General features: G+C 37.8%; 2 long non-coding RNA genes across 2 annotated transcripts in view; both read right to left on the bottom strand.

The window, feature by feature from the left end:
- LOC106955575 (uncharacterized) overlaps positions 1 to 6,168 on the bottom strand; it is a 91,988-nt gene extending 85,820 nt beyond the window's left edge. The window contains exons 1-2 of the long non-coding RNA XR_001426608.1: positions 6,045 to 6,168; positions 5,621 to 5,740 (exon numbers count right to left, since the gene is read on the bottom strand). This is a non-coding gene — a long non-coding RNA (uncharacterized LOC106955575). The remainder of the gene's footprint in view (positions 1 to 5,620; positions 5,741 to 6,044) is intronic.
- A 9,071-nt stretch (positions 6,169 to 15,239) lies between these two features.
- LOC106955567 (uncharacterized) lies at positions 15,240 to 19,266 on the bottom strand. The gene is made up of 2 exons (XR_001426605.1): positions 19,078 to 19,266; positions 15,240 to 16,349 (listed from the first exon to the last, which is right to left on the bottom strand). It is a non-coding gene; the product is annotated as an uncharacterized LOC106955567 (long non-coding RNA).
- Between the last annotated feature and the right edge of the window lie 1,733 nt (positions 19,267 to 20,999).

The following is a 20,999-nucleotide window of genomic DNA, read 5'->3' as shown; positions in this document are numbered from 1 at the left end:
CACCAGAAAAAACAGCATTGGTCCTTCTGCTGGGTTTGTAATTACATCAATTCAAATGTAGAGGCACCAAAAAAAGACTTACACAGTATAATTAAAGTTACCCTCAGAGAAACAGAAGAAACCTCATGACTGTGTTTAAGGGACATGTCACGTTGTCAACGCGATGTGTGCTGCAATGGCCTGTCAGCTGGATAAGGCCCACTGCATTGCTTTACAGAGGGTGCAGTGCGTGACTGTTTCCAGATACTTCACTGAATTCACCTGAGCATGAATTCACTGAAGAGATTCCTGACAGGTCTGCTGTGGGTCTTAAAAGCTCCTGAAAGAAGAACTCCAACCGTGTAAACTGGGAAATGAAACAATTGCCCAGATTTATGACGGAGCTGCTGTGATGGGCGGCAAATCCTACCGTTTACAAGCTAGGCCGAAGGAGGCCTCATGCCGTTTGTATGTTAACATAATCAATAAAAATCTGAATCGGGACAAGTCGGTTCGAAAAACTCATGATCTTTAGCCATAGCTAAATGACCTCAAGGCGTCACTGACCACGGAGAAGGCAAACTCAGATGCAGATAGTCTGACACGCTACCAGGCGCAGACTTTTTGGGCCTAGTCTTTGCTCCTAGCCTACCAGGCGCAGAATAATGGAGGATTTAAATTCACAAAAACTTTTCAGAATCTGTTCTTGGTCTGTAGCACTAGTTTCACACAGAAAAATAAAATAAAATAAAATCTGATGCCACATATGGACATTTTCCAATGATATAAAAAGAAAAGCTGAAAGGTGAACTGTGATGTTCAGCATTATGAGGTCTGCAGGGTTAACTTCTGACCCGTCACTGTTGGGGACGCTGACGGAGAACAATCTTCAGAGCACATTTGCTATGACCCCTAAGTTAATGCAAGTTGCCATCACAACCCTGCTGAATGCAGAGTCAGAATATGTTTCCGTACACAGAGAAGGATCAAGTCATTTCTCATCAGCAACATGGGACAGGAAAGGTTAAATGCACCGACTGAACTGTTAAGCAGGAATTCATCCAAAAGTGTCCTGACTTCAACGATCTGGTTATTAACCTTTCTGCATCCGAGAGAGGCTGCTGGAGTGAACTTCTCTTTTAATAACGTAGGCCTCATAAAATAAAAAAAATAAAAATTGCACTTTTTAATATGCTATGTCTTGTTTGGTTTCTTTTTATCAGTGTAATTGGGTCAAGGAGTGTGATGCAGGGCTATGCAAAGCTTTTTGACGTCGAGAAAAAAAACATCAGCTACAATGATTACAGTTCAAAGCCTTAATGCACAGCAATCAAGTATTTGGTCTGTGTGTGTGTGTTTTTTTTTTTTTTTTCTTTAAATGAAATCAAATAATTAACATTTCAAACAGGATGCTTGTGTTGTTAGAATTCAATCTGCAGTTTTTCATTATACATCTGTTTTCCCATTCCACAAATATCTCCATCGGCCGCTACTGCAAAGCAGGATTTATTCACTTCCCAAATTAACTGAGATCTATATTGCATTGAGCAATGTAATGAAAATACATTTTCTACAATGACATTTCCACCCTCTAGATTAGACATATCCACTACTAGACACTGGCTGGTTAGACCAAGTTGTTCATTTGATAACTCTTGCTGACAACAGCAAAAATAAATGAACAAATGAAATAAAACTGAGATCAGATAACTGTTGTTTGTAAAGTGTTTTCCGAATGTCAGAAGGATTTAAACAGAATTGTGCTGATCTGGACTTCTTTTGCTCCGGTGTTCGACATCACAAATGTGTGGGTGAATTTGTTGTAATAATCATGTTAGTTTTATTTTTATGTTAATGTGTTGAAAGCACGTTTTGGACATTCTGCCTTGCAGCACCGCTGGTTTAGGTTTTAAATATATTTTTATTCACCTTCTACCTTCAGGGTTCAACTAAATTTAGGTTCTGTAATACACACAAGCACATGACATAATTAGCCTCCAGCACCTTGTTTTGTAAAAACACTGGGCATAGGAAAAGAACAAGTGAAATTATTCCTACATTATTTGCATTGAACATTGACTGTTAAAAGCTTGACAGCTCAAGCTTATAACAGCAAGTATAGAAGATCAGTGATCTTTGTGTGCACTAAGTGTTCATCACCACACCACAACAGTCTGTTATAGATTAGCAATCTGAATTTTACCTCCCTTAGTAAAATAAAATGTTTTCTTTATTGACCAATATGTACAAAAATAAAATAAAATTACATTTAATTTTTGGCAGCATCTTCCAGTTCTACTCTACGATAGCAATACTTATTGATTTCTGTTTCTTTGCTTCTTCTATTGCACAAACAAGGCTGTGGATGTTGACCATATTTCATGTTCAAACTAAACTTATTATCATTGGTCTCTCTTGGACCATGGTCAAGCAATATAACAGCCATAATATTGATGGATTGAACTACTTACATGAAGATACAGATGCATTTAATGTGCAGTTGAACATTTAATGGATAGAACAGTACCTTGGTGCCGCACTCCAAGCTCCTGTTCCTATTAAGTGCCACATGAATGAAATTAAAAGGGCATGAAGAATGCTTAGTGAAACCTAGAGCTCGAGATCTTTGACAAAAAGTAGCAACGGGCTACTTCATGTCCCCAAGTGCATGCTTTTTAACTGATCATGGAATCTGTTCATGTGCCAGTCAGTGAAATTGTATTCTTGTCACAAAATGGCATAAACCTCGAATTTCTCCCAACGGTTTTTGTGTTTGTTTGTTTTTTACAGTAATCTGCTAAGCGTGCATATGCTCCATTATTCCTGCCCAAATATACATGTTTGATGGCTAAAGCTGCCATATGGAGAGTTAAGCTTTTGGATGTTCCTTTTTTTTTTCTTTCAATTTAATGCCTTTAGGAGTTGCAGATAAGGAGTTACAGTTCACCTAATTAAAAAGAACTGAACCGAAGGGTGAGAAATGAAGAGTTAATGAAGGCCTGGCATGGAAATGTCTAAATACCATTTCTATCAACATTTATTTTTTTATCATCATTAAATGTGAGATTAAAAATAGGAATAATAAAAAAGTAAAGACCAAGGCGTGTAATTTCATCTGTACACTTGTATTTTTTTGTTCTAATCTTGTAAACACTTAAATCCTGACATTTTTTAAGCCGCCACATCATAAAGTCTTTTTTATTGTAAGCTGTGAAAACTACAGTCTGAAGATAAAGACTTCCTGTGCACATGTAACCACAAAATTTAATGCATCATTTCCTGGGTGGTTAAGACCAATGCAGTCACCAGCATAGGAAGACAGCCATTCCACGTGTATTAACAGTCGTTTCAGTGTGTTAAGCCCAACATTAAGTTCAGTGTACCGAGGTAATAACTTCACAAACAATGGCTGGGGCTCATCCCCAACAAGAACAGGCTATGATTTAGTCTAGTGCATTTTTGTGATAAGACCACAACAAACTGCCCACAACCAAAACTTCTTGCAGGATGTGGCTTCTGCCAACACCAATGTGTGTGTGTGTGGTGTGTGTGTGTGTGTGAGTGCGTGCGTGCGGACGTGTGTGTGTGTTCGATGCCTGCAGTTAGATTTATTGGATTTGAGGAGATCACCTGCTGTGCACTGTGTGGTACAAGGTAGGTTTGACTTAGTTTCTCAGTGTGGCGCTGGCAAGGCTTTGGACTAACCTTCTAGTGCAGGTGTCACTAGACTGAATTGTTGTCATTACTCAATTAGAAGGAATTAGCCACTGGCTAACACAACGCTGTCATGCTGTGAGAACTGCCTCTGAGTTAGAGAACAGGCTTGGCAAGGTTAATTCAAACAGGACAGTAATGGAAACATTCACAACAGGCCCGCTCTTTGTGTGGCGATATGCTGCATAAAGCCTGGGGATATTACCGTGTCCTCATCCCTCCGTAGAACAGAAATGACAAAAAGAATGCATGTTGCTCAAATACCCAGTAAGGTTAATGGAGTACGAGGTCAAACTGCAGCACACTGCTTAAACCTGCACTGGTGAGCCATTTCATAGTGTAATCATAAAACGTGTGTTTAAATAGGTCAATGATATTCCTGACAACAACTTCACACACATTTGGGGAAAAATGATTTGAATTCTAATAAAAATAAATAAATAAATAAAAAAGGCATTCTTTTTAGAAAGAGAATGAGATATTTTAACCACATTGCCTGAAATCCTCAAAGCTCCTTAAGACATCTGTAAGTTCCCTTGAAAATTAACAACCTACTACTGTATTCATATATCAGCAAATTAAAAAAACTAGCATACGGGGAAAAGTTTGATATTTTTTGCAAATAATTTCTGAAGCTGAAATTTATGTGTTAACTAGGTTCTCTATAAATAGAAATATTTCAAGTTTTTATATATTTTAATATTGATTATGGCTTACAGATAAAAACCCAAAATTCAGCGTCTCAGTAAATTACATTATTACGAAAGGCTACAGAAATGTCTGGCTTCTAACAAATATATTTATTTATACGCCTTCATCTGCTTTGCTGGGTCTGGCGCCTCATCTTCATCAATGCCCCACCGGGGTTTAAGTCAGGCAAGTTTGGTGTCCAATCAACCACAGTCACACCTTGGTCATTGAACCAGCTTTTGAAACCTTTGGCAGAGTGGGCAGGTGCCATAAAGCTTGTTAGCAGAAGGAGGCATGAAGCGCTTTCAATTTTTCTAGTAAACAGCTGCATTAGTTGTGCGCTTCAGAAGACATAGTAGACCAACACAAGCAGATGACGAATAAAAGAGTTTCACAATTAACAACACACCATGTTTCAACAAAGAGCCATTGCATGCTTCACCCAATTCATTAAAGCTACAATGAACCATGAAAACGTGTAGACTGTTTAGGTTTTTCTGTTGTAATCAATCTTTTTCAAGGCCACTATAGTCTTCAGAGCTGTATTGAATCAAGCAGGTGAGCTGAGTAGAAGAGAACATGATAGAGGTACAGGGATTTCTGAAGTGCAAAAAGGTATGGTCCAAAATCCCATTTACAGCTCGGACCTTGTAAAATATTATGTAGGATATGCATGTGTAGCACTGATGCAGAGGAATACAGACGATTGGAGCAGTTCTAGATTTGCTACTGGCAAACTTGGTGTAATAGTCATGATCAAAGCAACATAGATAACAGCTGGCAAAAGACAAGACAAACAGTTAAATGAGTTTAGGCACATTAATTTGCATATGGTAGCTTTAGAACACCTTTTTGTGTCAAGGATTGAAATAACAGGTTTTATGTTCAAATGTTTTTCTAATCTAATTTTATTTCTATTTTGTTTTTATTTTCTTTAGTATGATTTTGGGTAATACACTTCATGTTTGCTTAATTTTAAGGTTAAGCTAATCACACGTTTCACACAATTCACCTTCTTAAATCAATAGTAGCACTTTAAATTAATCATACAAGTATCCTTTGAAGCTCAAAATAATATCAAATGTCAAACAGTATAATTTGCAAAAATAGAACAGTGTTTCCATTGTTCTTCAGCTTAGCAAATACTTACGTGATGTGATCAGTTGCACACAAGTGTCCATGTCTAATCTATTCAGAGAAAAGTTAAATTCCTACTTTGGTGTAGCAGTGAGTTTACCGTGAAGGTGGAACCATGCCTTGTCCTAATAGCAGTCCTAGAGATCACAGGGGAGGGCTCCGACATTCACATCTGAAATCCAGGGTCTTCTCAGGGGGAATTGAAACTGTGCCCTGCAGGCTAGGCCACAAGAAATATAATTTTAGTCCACATGGCAAAAATAAGGATGAATTTCAGTCAAAATCAAGGTCTGTTGCAGGGCTACTTGACCTGAAAAACAAAATGGCGCTTGCACGTTCATCTAAGCCGCTTTAATCTTCTTCCAGAAAGGGCAATATTTTAAAAACAATATAAACCCAAATAATAAACATAAAATACACAGAGGTATACGATGTTGAAAATAAAGGCTTAAATTGCTTCGTGTCGCAGTTTCCGGCTCTTCGTCACCGTGCTTAAATGCTAAAGCACAAAAACAAAAACTTACCAAAACTCGTTGCATTAACGAGTTTTATTCTTTCCTCCAGTATGGAAAGAATAAAGGTTCTTGAAGACAATCTTTAATAATTTTCCAATATAGTAGCGATTATGGATACTCTGCAGTGTTGTGCAGACCTTACGGGGAGGGGAGAGGGTTATAAAAGACTTTATTGACAACCAAAAAGTTTACAATATTGCTTATAAGATAAAAAAAAAGTACTACCTCATGAGCCATTACAAAGGATAAGCACATTTATTTATAATGTAGTTTTCAAAAAAAAAAAAAAAAAATATATATATATATATATATATATATATATATATATATATATATATATATATTTATTTATCTATTTATTTAACTTGTATCAGCAACTGAATTTCTAACTTTTTTGCTTGTGTTGTTGCACAACACTGCAGAGTTTTTGAGATTACAGGGTTTTGAGTCATACAGTAATTCAACGTTTGTTTGTGTAAAAGGTTCCAAAAGAAGAGAGCTGCCAAAGGTTAAGAGGGTCCCATGTAAATAATTTGAGATGAATTTGGACAAAAACCTACTTAATTACCCCATGCCTGTATAAAACCATTAAATTCCCACTTAATAATAGGCAAAATAAAAATAATAATAATAATTATTTGATCAATAAAACATGAAATGGTCAAAAATTAAAGCAAGTCAGAAACCATCCAAACTTAGCATTCAGTATAATTGACAGTGTGGTTTAAATCAAATCTGCTGAACAAGTGACTGGACATAACAAGCCTGCATTTTATTATAATTTAGAACAGACACTTATTGTCATATGTTTAATGAACCTCCAGTATTAATGAAGTTCAACTAGCAGGACAAGATTTTTGCTTATCTAATCTGCAAGATACATATAAAAGATGTGCAAGATCAAGACTCATTTGTTCTCCTAAAAGTTCCAAAAGATTACACTTGAGTCCACATGTAAAAATAATGAAAATTAGCTCTTCACATATCTTCCATTCTTTTTTTTTCTTTTTTTTTTTGCACAGCTTTTGAGTGTCCCCTACATTATACACTTCAGCTCCAACTGACTCCAACAGCTTGTACCTCAGTTGGTGGATACTTCCCTAAAGAGAAAAACCTCATGATATGATGACCCATTAAAACAAGTGGTTTTATTTTGTAGCTTGATTTATAGGAGTAGCTAGCTTTGCTTTATGTAGTTGCAGCTAAAAAACACATAAAAAAAATCTGCTGACCGTGCAGCACACTGTTTAAAGTGTCATCATTCGCTTCTTACGCTCTATGAAAGCACATCCCTCCTGATGGGTAAGTATGGACTCCAGCCGATGAGCTCCTCTGGTGTCCACTCTCTCTGAAAGCTAATGTTCATTATATAGTTAATAGTTGTAGAGAGGATCATGGTTGGTGATGGGAGGAAATAATTCTTCCACACCCCATGTGTGTGCTAGAATTTTCAGGCTTAGCAGAGGTCACTCTCTTTCCTCATTCAATTACAGACAGACATAAATCAAGCTGGTTCTCCAGCCATTTTGGGCAACTACTGAACAATTTAATATGACCTTGTTCAAATTTGCAAAGGAGATTTCAGTCTGTGCCACTCTGGCTCTTTTGCTGAGTAATTTAAGCAATGACAGCCCTGTCCCTTCTGTTATGTATTTTGAACAGTAAGCCATTAAGGTACCATCTGCTGGGCTGCACAGTAAATGAAGAAATTAGTCAGTTTTTTTTTTTTTTTTTGTGGACCTCCAGCATGGTTTGGTAATCCTTGCTGTTAAGAGCGAAGTTCAGGTTGATTACACGTGGTTAAAGAAAAATAAAACTTGTACATAGTGAAAACTTTAAATTGGCACTTAAGGCAATGAAACAGAATTGTTTGGAAACCCATATTATTTCAGAGTTTGACTGTATACAGTGTGTAATCAAGATTAAACTAACCCTTCCATGCAACAACTGTTAAAAAAAAAGTTGTCAGTTGTCACAGACAAAGTCAAATAGCCCTGCTACAGAGACAGGATCTATTTTGGATCAATCCAGAATGGTCTGAAGCTGGAGGATGCTAAATATTTCTTGCTGACTTAATATCCTCCACATTTTCTTTCAGTCATCTCCTCCTCTGCTGGTCATATTTTCTGTCAACTTATATCTTTATTTGCAAACAGAAAAGCAGCATGTCCTGCCGCAAGAACCTGATACAATACTAAAAATTACAAAGACTGACACCAGTGGGAGAAACGCTGGTTCACATGGAAACTGAATGAATGCAGCTTTTGGACAGACATGGCTGACCACGAAGTCAGACTGGTTATCAGATAACTCCCCTTGTGTCATGAAACGCGTGTTACTGTAGTTGTATGCTATTTAATATACACAATTACAATAAATTCACGTGTTTTAATTTATTGTAATTAAAACGTGTTAGTTACAATAAATTAACACTTATTAATATTAATTTATAAATGTTTTCAAGACGAAAACAAAGAGGAATAAGGGGGCTATTTTTTCCATATTATACATTTGAAAACAATAAAAATATCAAGACACTACAACATTATTGATAAAGATACAACATTATTGCATGCTTCCATCCTTACCTATTGCAAGTTAAGACTCTGCTTATGCTAGCATGCAAGCGTTTAGATTGCTGGAGGAAACTGGAGCGCCTTAAGAAGACTCACCCACTCACAAGGGAAAGAGGCTGCATGAAGACAGCTGTAACCTGAGGGAACTGGTAGACACAATTAGTCTAAGATCAGCTAAAATCGGGATAAAAGCATAAATGACTCATTTATTATTTTACTAAACGCTTATTTTGCTTCTCAAAAAGGTTGCAAAGTTATACGTCTTGTCATTGCAAATGACAATGTCAGCTGACCACAGAGGTTTGGCAAAAAGTCCCCCGGCCAGGTATCTCTCTCTAATAGGACGGCTGTTACAACTACCTACCCTTTGCTGGCGGTGCCCATCTCTCACCTTCTTTCTCTCTCATACTGACAAGTCTGAAACTGACAAAATAACAGCCCACAATCCCTAAACTGCCTATCACTGTAAAGGTCAGCACAACACTACGGACATGGTCCCCTTCCAAACTCTTCAGCTGGCAGCACCACTGTCCATTACACCCAGAGACAGCGGCATAGCCCCTGCCCTCTCCCCTCCTTCTCCCTGTCCATCACTGCCATCCTGCTGAGCAGGTAATTGAGGAGGTTCTGCCTGGGAATCCTGGTGTCCTTTGACAGCATCCAAAGTGCTTAGAACATGTAGCCAGCAAACCAGCTGTGTGTGTGTGTTTTTTTTTTTTTTTTAATATTATTTCTTTTCCGTGTACAGCAGCTGTGGAAGGCTTCTGTACACATTTAAATGACTTCTGTGGAGGCTGCTGCTGTTAGCCTAAAACAGAAGTATACACATTATAGCCTTTTTAGCATGAATGCATTTTTTTTAATTATGTAGGACAAAGACTCTGTTCCCATTGTGTTTTTGTTCACTTTACATAACCTGACCAAATTTTTGCAGCGCGTCTTCTTTGATTTTCTCAGACTATAAAAATATATGGCAGAGCTATGTGGGTCAGATCAGCTCGACGACTCTGATAGCATGAATAAACCTGTGATGTATTTCCATAAGAACAATACTGTAAGTGGTGTGTGTGCATTCAAGTATATCTTGGTTTCACATTCACGTTACATATTTGTGCAGCACATGATTTATGTCCACTGCAAGTGTTCCATGCGAATGCAGGAGGTACTGTGACCTTTATCTAGCACAGTGAGATATATGGATATGGTGTTGGGCCATATAGCACATCTGACTATGATGCAGGGGACTGCAGCTTGCATCCACTTACAATGGAGCAGTTAAAGTTCACCTTTGGTTGAATAATCACCCTAACCTGGTTGCTTCACTTGCTTTTTTCTGACCAAATTCTGAGCTCATATCTGCAGACACGTGAATTAATATAACCCTTTTATGTAGGAGTTATGATTAATGTGAGTAGCTCATATTAATCAGTATGTTTTCAATCATCTTTAAAGATGGAAAACATCTTTTCAAAGAGTGTTTTACTTGTCCATTCAGGTGAACTTCCTGCTCCTTGAGCTTCAAACACGTGTATGACAAACAAACTTAATAATATTATATTTGGGTGAGAAAAAATACAATTATGTATAGAAGCCACATATATAATATATACATTTTTATTATTCAATTAACCTTCTCTTAAATGTACATACAGTACTTTTGTCAAATGCTTTCCCATTCAGTTCTTCATCTTGACTCTTAAAACCCTCATTTCTCCCACAATGCAAATATACATTTCATTAATGAATATTTCCACAAAAATACATTCTAAACAAAAGAGGAAAATGAGCGTTATCTCAGAACAGAGTGATAAATAAGTCAACAGAAATCTGTCAGTCCGACGAAGTGCCAGTGATGCATGATGGAGTATTGATAACAGTTTACTATTCAATTTTAATAACAACAATTTGGTATCTAGTACTTTTAGAGATGGATGTCCAGACAGTGGCAGTGTCTAGAGTAACAAAGTCGAGTCCAATGAAATAACTAAGTATAAAATCTGAACCAGCAGATGCTCATGGAAACAGCATTTAAACAGCTGTTCACTGGTAGTGACAATTATCCATGAAAAAGTTACAACAGTTCTCAGTCCTGTATATGTTGTTTGAATACACGATTATACAAAAAGTTGAACAAAAAACACGACTTAAGGATATTCTTCTCCACTCGTTGGTGTTATCTAGCAGTGTCACAGGATGGCGCAGAGAGAAGAGACTTGGGGAAGATTAATACAGATTGTGAACCAAAAGCACAGCATCTGCAGGGCTTGAGTTTGACAGGGATTAATCTGGAGTGCTGGTTTCAACCTGCACCATGAAACAAATTGGACTCCATGATAGAAGGATGAGGTCACCACCACTGATAAATGAGGGACGCAAACAGGCAAGATTCTTTATATCCTAAGAAAAGGTTGTAAATTGTAGTTGTTTTTGCAATGTGTGAGGATTCACATCAAGATTACCAAGGGCGATGCAAAAAAAACATGCGGTGCAGCGCAAAAATGTGTCTATGTTTATCGGTTGTTATTCAAGTCACATGAGTGCACCAAAAACAACAACAACAAAAAACAGAAAATAAAACATTTAAACCACTGCAGAACTCAGCTAAATTTAACATTCACGAAGGGGGAAAATGTAATTAGGTACAGGGGTGATTGCTGTTTGATGCAAAGTATGGCTGGTTTTCACGTAAAAGCTGCTTTTGTTTGTTCATTCAAGTCATTTTGATAACATTTGTTTTATCCAATTTTTTTCAGTGTCAAGCAAGACGCACATCCTTTTTTACAGCACCATAAGTGTTATCTTTGGACAAAAAGAGCAACAACAACTGATGATGTATCATCTTCTTTTAAGAGTAAAATGATCTCAGTGGAATATTTTACCCCTGCTTCAAACAGAGTTAAAATGATTGAAGCACTTACCTGCAATTATTTTAACTTGGTGGCATTATTGTCCTAAAATGCCAACAAGTTAAGAAAAGTAAAGTAAAGAAAAAGTATGGGTGGTTTAAAACGTTTTTGGTACTGAATATTTCATGTCGGTATCTCAACATATTGACCACAATATGTGTTGTAAATTGAATGTATAACCAACAGGCACTTAATATCATCACTACCTGGATGTGTGAAATGTGAAAATGGACTGAGTGTGACAGGCGGAGAGTGAATCTGGGCAGCCACACTGCGTCCACTTGACCTCTAAAGACCCGTTGTTGGAGTTAGAATCGAGGAAGCATGAAAAACTGTTTTCTGGCGCTGAGCTTTAAAACATACTTTTGCAAAACATCCCAACTTTCAGAGGAGATCATGATTTATCAAGAACCTCTCCACTTGGTGACTTGTTAAGGAAAATAAGATTGCGAATCCGGTGTGACCTTTGGCAGAAAACGTATGAATAAATTAGGAAGGCAAGAAATCTGCGGCTTCATTTTTATATCTCCCCAAAAAGTGTCTGCCATGAATCTGTAGCAGTAATGTCAGGGGAATTCAAGCGGAATACAATCATCCGCTCTGAAATATGTATTGTTGATATCACTGGTGTCTGTGTAAAGATAAGGGAATCCAAGTAAAACAGAAAATACCGCTTCCTACGTCTAGAGCCATGCATACTTCAGAGAACAAGAATGATGTTCCATTGATAACCTTTTATATCTCTTTAAACCGTGCTGATTGGGTACCGAGGGGCATGCAACTGTGACACGGTTTCTTTCTGCAGCCATAAGAGAGGTCCCTCAGAGCGCCGATGTCAATATGTGCAGATGGCAAAGTGTGCGATGTCACAAGGCCTCTGACACGGTGGCACGAAAGGCAGAATAACATATTGCAGCAGCTGGTTGTGGGCTGTTCATCAACATTCTCCCTCTGAGGCCTGGGCAGTCATTTTCCTCTCCATCTATTTCTGTGCCTGCTCTGAGGGCGGTCTGTTTAACTAGATTAGAACTCGGTTTTAATCCCTTCAATACACCACATCCTGCTTTAGACATCTAACAAATCAAAGTAGTAAAAATCCCACGTCGCGCTGGTGTTTCTGCTAACATCATTATGTCCTTTTAATTATTTCTTTTTTATTTTCTTTTTAATTTTCAGAGAGCAGGCTGTCAGCCATCATGGTTTGTGTTATTTGGATTGTGGAGACGGATACACACAGGGATTATTTTGGTGGAGAGACGGCACCACAGCCAGGAATTAATCCCTCCATTAACTGGATTGTGTTACTACTTTTCCCCTGTGGCCCTGTTTCCTAAATAGAGGGTACTCTGGTGATGCACAGATGCCTAATGCATGCTGTGTTTAATGGTCATTAGCACTACAATGTGGAAACATAAAGAACCTCATTTATTATCAGAGGCTGAATTGCAGAATAATCTAAACCAGTGTTGCGTGAACCATTATTGGGACAGCTCAGCTCGTCGATGATTTTGATTTGCGAGAGGATCAAGGTCGCGTGCGGCAATTAGCTGATCTGTTCTCCGTTTTTTAATGGCAGAGTGAGGCTGCGAGGCCTTCGGGGACTCGACGACTCCGCTATGTAAAAGGAAAGCACTGTGCCGACTCTTAAAACGACCCAATTCGCTGAAATCACTCACCGTGAAGCGAGTTTGCAGCCAGGCCCCAGCGGCATGCCAAAAATCAGACAAGCTCTGCAACACTCCACGTTGGTTGTCCTCACACTGATCTTATTGCCTTAAAGGGGACCAACATCGTCACCGTAAGATCATAACATTATGTTGTTCCCTTTCTGACTGCTGATCACTCAGCTCATTTTGTTGGTCCCTTTTCCCCAAACCTTCTGTTCAAGCCTGTGACACTCAGCGGGCTTAAGCCGAATTGATATGGGCTTCATCGGTCAATACGGGCTTTTACGCCTGAGAAGAACTTTGGAGTTCAACTTGAACTCCCAAGTTCTTCAAACTTTACTGATCGTCTGATAAAAGTTTGCATTTATATCTACTGAATATAAAAATTGAGTTAAATGTTTAGAAGCAAAGATGGCATAGTTTACGCTTTTTAAAGTAAATGTTTAGTTTCTCAGGTGAAGTAAGGATTTGAAATACGAGGATTTGCTTTTCATTTATTGGCTTGCCCAAGTATAAATAGTCTTGTTTTATTTGTCACAGCAGGTCAGAGTAAGGTGGGATGGACACAACTTCATACCAAACTTTATTGGTAAAACATTTGAAAACTCTGCATGTTTTCTTCTCCACTTTCACAATTAGTTACCTCTTTGCGTTAGTTTGACACATAAAATGCTAAAACCCTTAAATAAATGAATTATAATTATTTAATTAATAAAAAGGGAACATTTATTCTCCAGTTGATGTTTGTTGGTATGAAGAAATCCAATTCGGAGAAGCTTAAGTGTAGATGTGACATGGCTGAAAGGCGTTTTCAGCAGGACGACCTCAGTTTCTTGGACTTCATTGAACAGACGGCAGTTCACAAATTTCTGCAGCAACTCTCTGTGGTGAAGACACAAAGCTTAAACCACAAAGAGAAGGAAATGCCAGGCCGTTTATAGTCCTTGTAGATATCAAAGAAAGAGCCAAGGTCAGTGGATGTCATGTCGATGGCAACGGAAAAACAATAAGGGAAACGTTAATGTCCGGATGAAAGTATATGTTTCGCTTTGGAAAAGAAAAGTTCAAGGAGAACTTTGACCTTTGTGAAATAAAAGACAAGCTAAAGGTATGTCGTCTGGGAATCTCTGTGTGAAGTCATCCATTTAGGATGTTGACGGAAAAAGCCATTTGTTTAGGAGAACTGGCGCAAACATCTCAAAAATATTAACACCGCAAGTCACAATAAAGTACGAAAGTTGACCTATGACACTGGATCAAAACATTTTTGCATTTAAAGACTTTCTCAATACAGGTCTTTAAATCTGTAAAGATGATGCTTGGTCCTTTAAATTAACTACAATTTGTACCCACTGAAATACTCCTACAGTTAAATTAATTAGGGTATTTGTTTCGACTGCAAACTTGTTAAAGCCTTTTCTAATTTTGAACATGGCAGAGACAGATTTGCTCATTAGAAATGACCCTTTGCAGAAAGAAACTCCCTGGGCTGACAATTTTCCAAATTTAAATGAGGTACAAAGCACACTTTTAGGATAAATCCCATCCCTATTTATTTATGCAGACAACAGCTAAAGGAAACGGCTTTGCATTCTGAATGACTGGAACCATTTATGTTGCGCAATTGTCATGGAAAAAAAATACCGTCAGCTGAAAGCTCGTAGAAATATTAGTGCAGGAGAAGAAAAGTGGAGACATTGCAACATTTTGATTCATTCCATTATCTTGCATATTGCAGCACCACTTATTAAATTAGAAAAAAACGTTATTACATAATTCCTCCACCCAAATGACAGGGAGTGCATTGTCAGTTCAGGAACGGACTTAATCTCTCTCTGCTAATTAAACTACGAAAAAAAAAGATGTTCAGCTGCATTTCTTTGATCACTTCTGCATTTACTGTGAAGAACTTCAAACTTATGCAAAAATAAATGCAACTTGGTGTTGGAGATTGATGGGCTGCATTTCTTTGTGAATGTCTACCTTCTTACTCCCCGACAGTGAGGAGCAAGTATACATACATGCTGGTAAGAACAACACAGGAAACTTAGAGGGTCAAGTTAAGGAATTTATTAGAGAAGGGTGAATATAAAGTTACTGTATGCAGGGATTCTATTCTCAGAGCAAACCACAACTAATCAATCCTCTCTGTCTAAATGATACGCTACACAACTTCCAAACAAGCTCATCATAGTTAGTGATGAAATCTATAAATAAAAGAGATTTTAAAGGGGGAATACATTAGACCATAAATGTGCTTTGGTAGAAAAAAGAAAACACCATGTGGATTATTGTCATAGTAATCGTTATGAGGAAGGAAACTATTCGGATCCTGATGCTTCTCAGGATTTTTAACATAGGATATTCCTAAAACTACAGGTTAACATTCAGATTGGAAGAAAAAAAAATCAAGAGGGGTCAAAACCACCAATTTATTCAGCATAGAATGATTCCTCTACTCATTCAGTTTCCATTCAGTTTTAGTGTGTTCACAAGCAGCCAGTCTGCAGCACGTTAATGATATAGCTAGAATATCGACTGGGATTTTTTCTTTTTTGTTATTTGCCCCTTTTCCTCTTTTGATAAATATTAAGTCCCGGTTTTCAGAAGTAGTTTGTCACATTTTGGCTCTCACATTAAGCTACAATAAGATCAATAAATACTATCGGGTGTGTTGGTGTTCTGTGAGCCATGAAGACCACAGTGTTAGCCGAGCCACAGTAAAGGCAGTTAAATATGTACTGCAGTCCTCCTGCGGTGTCACCAAGCACACACAGCAAACGGAAGTAGATTAACACAATGTGAAAAGGGACTTTTTTTTTCACCGACTTATACCATCGTGTTTTTTTTTTTTTTTTTTAATTTTATATTTTTTTTTTAGAAGGAGTCCATGGCCTTGAATTCACTGAGGGCCTGGACGGGGGATATGTGTTTCTTCTGGGAGCCTCGTCGCACGCGCGTCTGGCATTCCTCTGGTTTCTCCCGTTTGACCAAAGGCTTCTTCTCGGGAGCCTTCATGCGCCAGGAAACCACCGGTGAGTTAACCGCGGCCGTGCCGTAAACCTTCTGGTATTTGGTGGAGGCTACATAGGATGCCTTTACAGTCAGCACCACAGCATTCATGAGGTTTTTGGCTGCCTGGATCAGAGAGGTGGCGCTGTCCAACTACAGGAGGGAGAATAAAGAAAAATGTCAAAAAGGCAATGTGTGACATGAGGGAAAAGAGCAATTACTTTCTTGGCTTCGCCTTCAACATCAGGATGCAGAAGCTATGTGAAGTACCTTTCGGGATCTCCGATGCATCTAGCAATTAAGATGGATAAAAATACGGCCCTCGCTATATGACGACTTATTTTAGTATTTCTTAATGAGCAGACGCAAGGGTCAGGTCTACCTATGTCTACTTCTGTTTTGTTTGCCTGACATTTAAGGGCCGGCGGCCAGGGGGCCTCCTCCTACATCACACTGAGATGAGTCAACTGTTTCAATTTAATGAGTGTGGAGTCCAGCTGGCCACCATGAAAAGGTTGAAACCTCAGCAGGACTTGCATATCTAATGTGAAGAAAAGCTACGAGAAAGCAGAGAAATCATGGAGTATCAACTAAACACGCATTGGAAGCCAAAGTATAAATAATAAAATAAGTCAAGTTGAACTTTAAGTGGGCAAGCGACATAATGTAAATGGGGCAAAATGAAATGAAAGTGCCCTGTTTATTCTCGTCGTCTTCTGTGTACCGATGACTGCGTGACAATGCAGATAAGAGAAGGGTGATTAAGGATTTAGACAGCAAAAAATGTCTTAAAGCAATTTTGTGAATTAGAGCACATTAAAGATAATTAGTTCAAACTAGGGCTGGGTGATAAATCGGTTCTGTTGAATAATTGAATTTGCTGTTTATGAAGATTTAATTTTCTGAAAATCTGAATTTTTTGCAGCGAGAGCTTCAGAGTGACATCATCCCACTCAAGGCCTCTTGTTTTACAACCAGATTTCACAGCTTGCAGTTATTTGGACTTAGAAACCAGGTCAACTTCCGGAAGAGATGATTGAAATAAAACCAAGTTTTTGAAAACATTTTCTGTCATTTGTAATTTCTTTTTCAAAGAATAACGAAATTGGATGTTTTTATTTGTAAGGCATATTTGTCTAGTACCGATATCTTGCAAAGGAGTCCCTCTCTAAAATCAGCACCTTTAGGTTAAACCAAACTATCCTATAGTCTTACTTCGACAAACTTTTAGTCAAAATGATAACAATAAGGCATCAAGCCACAAGAATAACTTAGCAGTTGTAAATCACAGTGGTGGCACTATCATGTCCGAAGTTAACTAATAAAGTGTCAAGAATTCATTTAAACCTCAAACTATTATACAGGATGATGAAATGCACATAAAACTGGGCTGCTGAATCAAAACAACAGTTCCAGGAATCTCATCTTTGAAGTTCTTATTCTAGTCCTCAAAGTTTCGTCTTTGCCGGGAAACAACTGAGCCTCTGATATTTCTAGCAGAAAGAGACACGAAACCTGTCCAAGAGCAGATTTGCTATGTACTGCATTTTATTCCAAATTGAGGTCCTAATATGTTTTTTTAGTTATTAAAGATGTATATTGTTGAGTCAACATACATCTTTGGAATCTGCCTGAGATTTCATAAACAAAAATGCTGATAGTGATGAATAAAGACATTGGAATTTTCATCAGTGGTTTCCCCCCGGAAAGGGAAGAGGGAAAAGAGAGGTTTCCAGTAATTATTTAATTACTTTTTAAATATTTAGTCCAACTATATATCATTTATCAATTTTTCAAGTAAAAGAAAAAAGTTCAAATATATTTCTTGGGCTGACTAATTTGTAATTCCCTAGTTTTCATATAGAAATTAAAATGAGAATACGATACTGGACATATATTTATAAAATCTTAAAATCTCTCAAAACAGAACGTAAAGCCAATAAATACTAAAATTTAATCATTTGAATGTATTTCTTTGTCTTTCGGGACAACACGGAAATTAATTGATAAAATAGCTAAATTTAAGATGCCTGTTAATGAACAGACAGAGATGAATCAATAATGGATCAGCATCTGGAAGACATGTGAGTTAAACACACAAGATGAGGTTAAATTCTTCTATAAAACCTTCTATGTTTTCCTAACCAACAATGAAGCATGTTGAATTAGGACATGCATATAATTATTAAACAAAGACACCTTTTACTGAAGTAGAAAGCTCTGAAATGTGCAATAAATCCACTATGGTACATTTTGAATTTCCACACATTGTATAATTAGAACTGCTAAGCAAACACACTCAGTGAATTGATTGGTATTTGATTAGATATGTATTTCTCTGATTAATATTCAACTCATAGTGAAACAACATGAACACTGGCTGACTATTGCGCAATAACAGACAGCCCTTTGTTTCAAATTGACATATAGGTTGGATTTACTCTGGTGGTACCAAAACTATAACGTGGTTAAGTGTGGTGGTGCATAACCATCATCAGATTCATCTAATTAAGTTTTCACTTGAGCTAACTGTGGTAAAGGTAGGATGTCACGCACTGATTACTAATAAATTAACTTTGACTGCATCAATAATGATTAGAAAACCACCTGGAGATCTTGTTTACGTGATGCAAAGTTTAATTGTGAAACAATGATCTTGTTTTTTTAAAGTAATAATAATAATAATTATTATTATTTTGCATTAGCATCATTCTGCATAATCCTTTAACCTGTCATCTCAGCTCCATTGTGACCTCAAGCAAAAAAAAAAAAAAAAAATAGCTTAAATAGTCAACTGTAGGGGTTTGGTGATTAAAAACCTGTCTGGGACAATCAGGGATGATGGAGAAGAACATGTGCTGTTTTCAAATGACAAACTTACCCCAGAAACAATGAGCTCTCCGCCCAGATTCTGCACCTCCGCCTTCACCTTGCTACAGATGTTGAGCTGATGACAGTACAGGGCGATTCTCTGCAGGTAGGCCAGCAGATCCTGCTTGCAGGCTGAGTCAGGGCACTAAATTGTAACGGGGGAAGAGAAATAAAAATTGTTTAAAAAACATGAACGTGAAATAAAAAGCTGTTTATGGTCTTATTGCAGCAAAAGAGAAATACAGATTCTACACTGGACTGAAGTCTGGACTTTAATAGAGCCATTCTAACACACAGATACCCTTTCATGATAGTAACAAAAAGGCAAAAGGATGAAGGAGGTATAAAATGTTTGTATGGCACTGAATCATCCGTTGTTTATTACAATGTACAACATAAACCATTAAGGGATTTAGAGTGAGCAGGAAATTGTGGAATTGGGATACTTAAGATTCAATAATACTCTGGGTGAAACAGTGTCTGCATTCATAAAATAAAGCTTTTTGGTTGAATCTTGACTGAAAGTGCCTTGTCAATGGTATAATGTGAAAAAAAAGAACACTGCTGAAAAGATTTCATAGTCTCAATCCACTCAAAGACATAAAATTGGCAGGAGAAAAGGTCAATGGCTTCAATACACTGTTGCAAAAATCCTCCTGCCTATTAAAGAACACTTGCATAATTCTAAAAAGTAGATTCTCCCCCCACCCCCTCCTAAAAAAATTCATGACTCAAACTCTGCCAAATTGGATTGCTATATGGGAGTTGTTTGTGATTGAAGTCAGGGTTATTTTAGTGCAGAACGAGAGGGAAAACAGCAGGCTTCACACATTCTGGGATGCAAATTACTCTACAACTTCTCTGCACAGGGCATTAGCTTGGAGACGTGATTCCTTCTTTTTCCATACTCATTTGCCCTTGTCGCTTTAAAGGAACCAGAAGTCCTGACCTGGTCCTTTTGTCCTTTGTGCTACTTCAGCAAGAAAAAAAAAAAAAAAAAAAGACTACTCATACAGTGCAGCAAATGGACCAGCGTGGAATACAAGGACAGCCTCATTGGTTGTCCCGCTATCACACAGTTTGCCCTCGTAATTCCATCTGGAGGCCTTCCAGAAGCTAGCCATGGCCCACTAACCTCTCAGTGGGTAAAGAACTCTGCATCAGCTGCTTAAACACTGAGAGCATCATTTTGTGAAACACCTTTTTTTCTTCTGTTTTTTTTTATAGCATTAATATTAAACGGTCCAAACTGGGACATTCAGCAGACCTGCATAGTGAAATCCAAAAGTCATTTACCTGACTTCTGGCCTGAAGGAGAGGGAGGTGGCAAGTTAAACATCTCTAATAGGCGCATACTGTACCTCCCCAAGGACTTGAGGAAGCCTTTGCCACTCAGATCCTTTCTTTTCCTCTGACAAAAGCCCTTTCACGCTAAAACAAATAGTATTAACTGACTGGAGGTGCTTTTCCCTGGTGGTTAGAAATTCAGTGTTGTTTGGTGAGATGTTTCATTCTTACGCCCACAAATGTACACTCAATGACCAAATTATTAGGTACACCTCTTCTATTGTTCAACATCAACAGTGAATCTGACAATCACACAGGAGAAACCAAGAGCTGGTTTATCTGACATGCCTTTTGTTGAAGCCAAACCGGCTGTAAAACAACTAACCACCACAAACTTTAAAGAAGAATACAACATCAGTGTCATCTAGAAACATGTTGCCTCGCATGCAAAACAGACGGCAAAGCTTTTAGCGTGTTAATCAATTTATCGTGCTCCCTTTCTTCAGATATGGGTCAAAAATAGTCGAACGTTCACTGACCGAACAACTTGCCACCATGAATACTTTACATTTGTAGAGCTTATGCATTTTTTTGAAAAGTGATTGATATATATTCAGCTGCCTCGTTGTTAAAAGACTTTAAACA

Source organism: Poecilia latipinna, unplaced genomic scaffold, assembly GCF_001443285.1.
Source record: "Poecilia latipinna isolate Pla-1442-1.1 unplaced genomic scaffold, P_latipinna-1.0 Scaffold747, whole genome shotgun sequence".
Taxonomy (NCBI): Eukaryota; Metazoa; Chordata; class Actinopteri; order Cyprinodontiformes; family Poeciliidae; genus Poecilia; species Poecilia latipinna.
The sequence above is the reverse complement of the archived record's forward strand: the minus strand, read 5'-3'. Positions and strand labels throughout refer to the sequence as shown.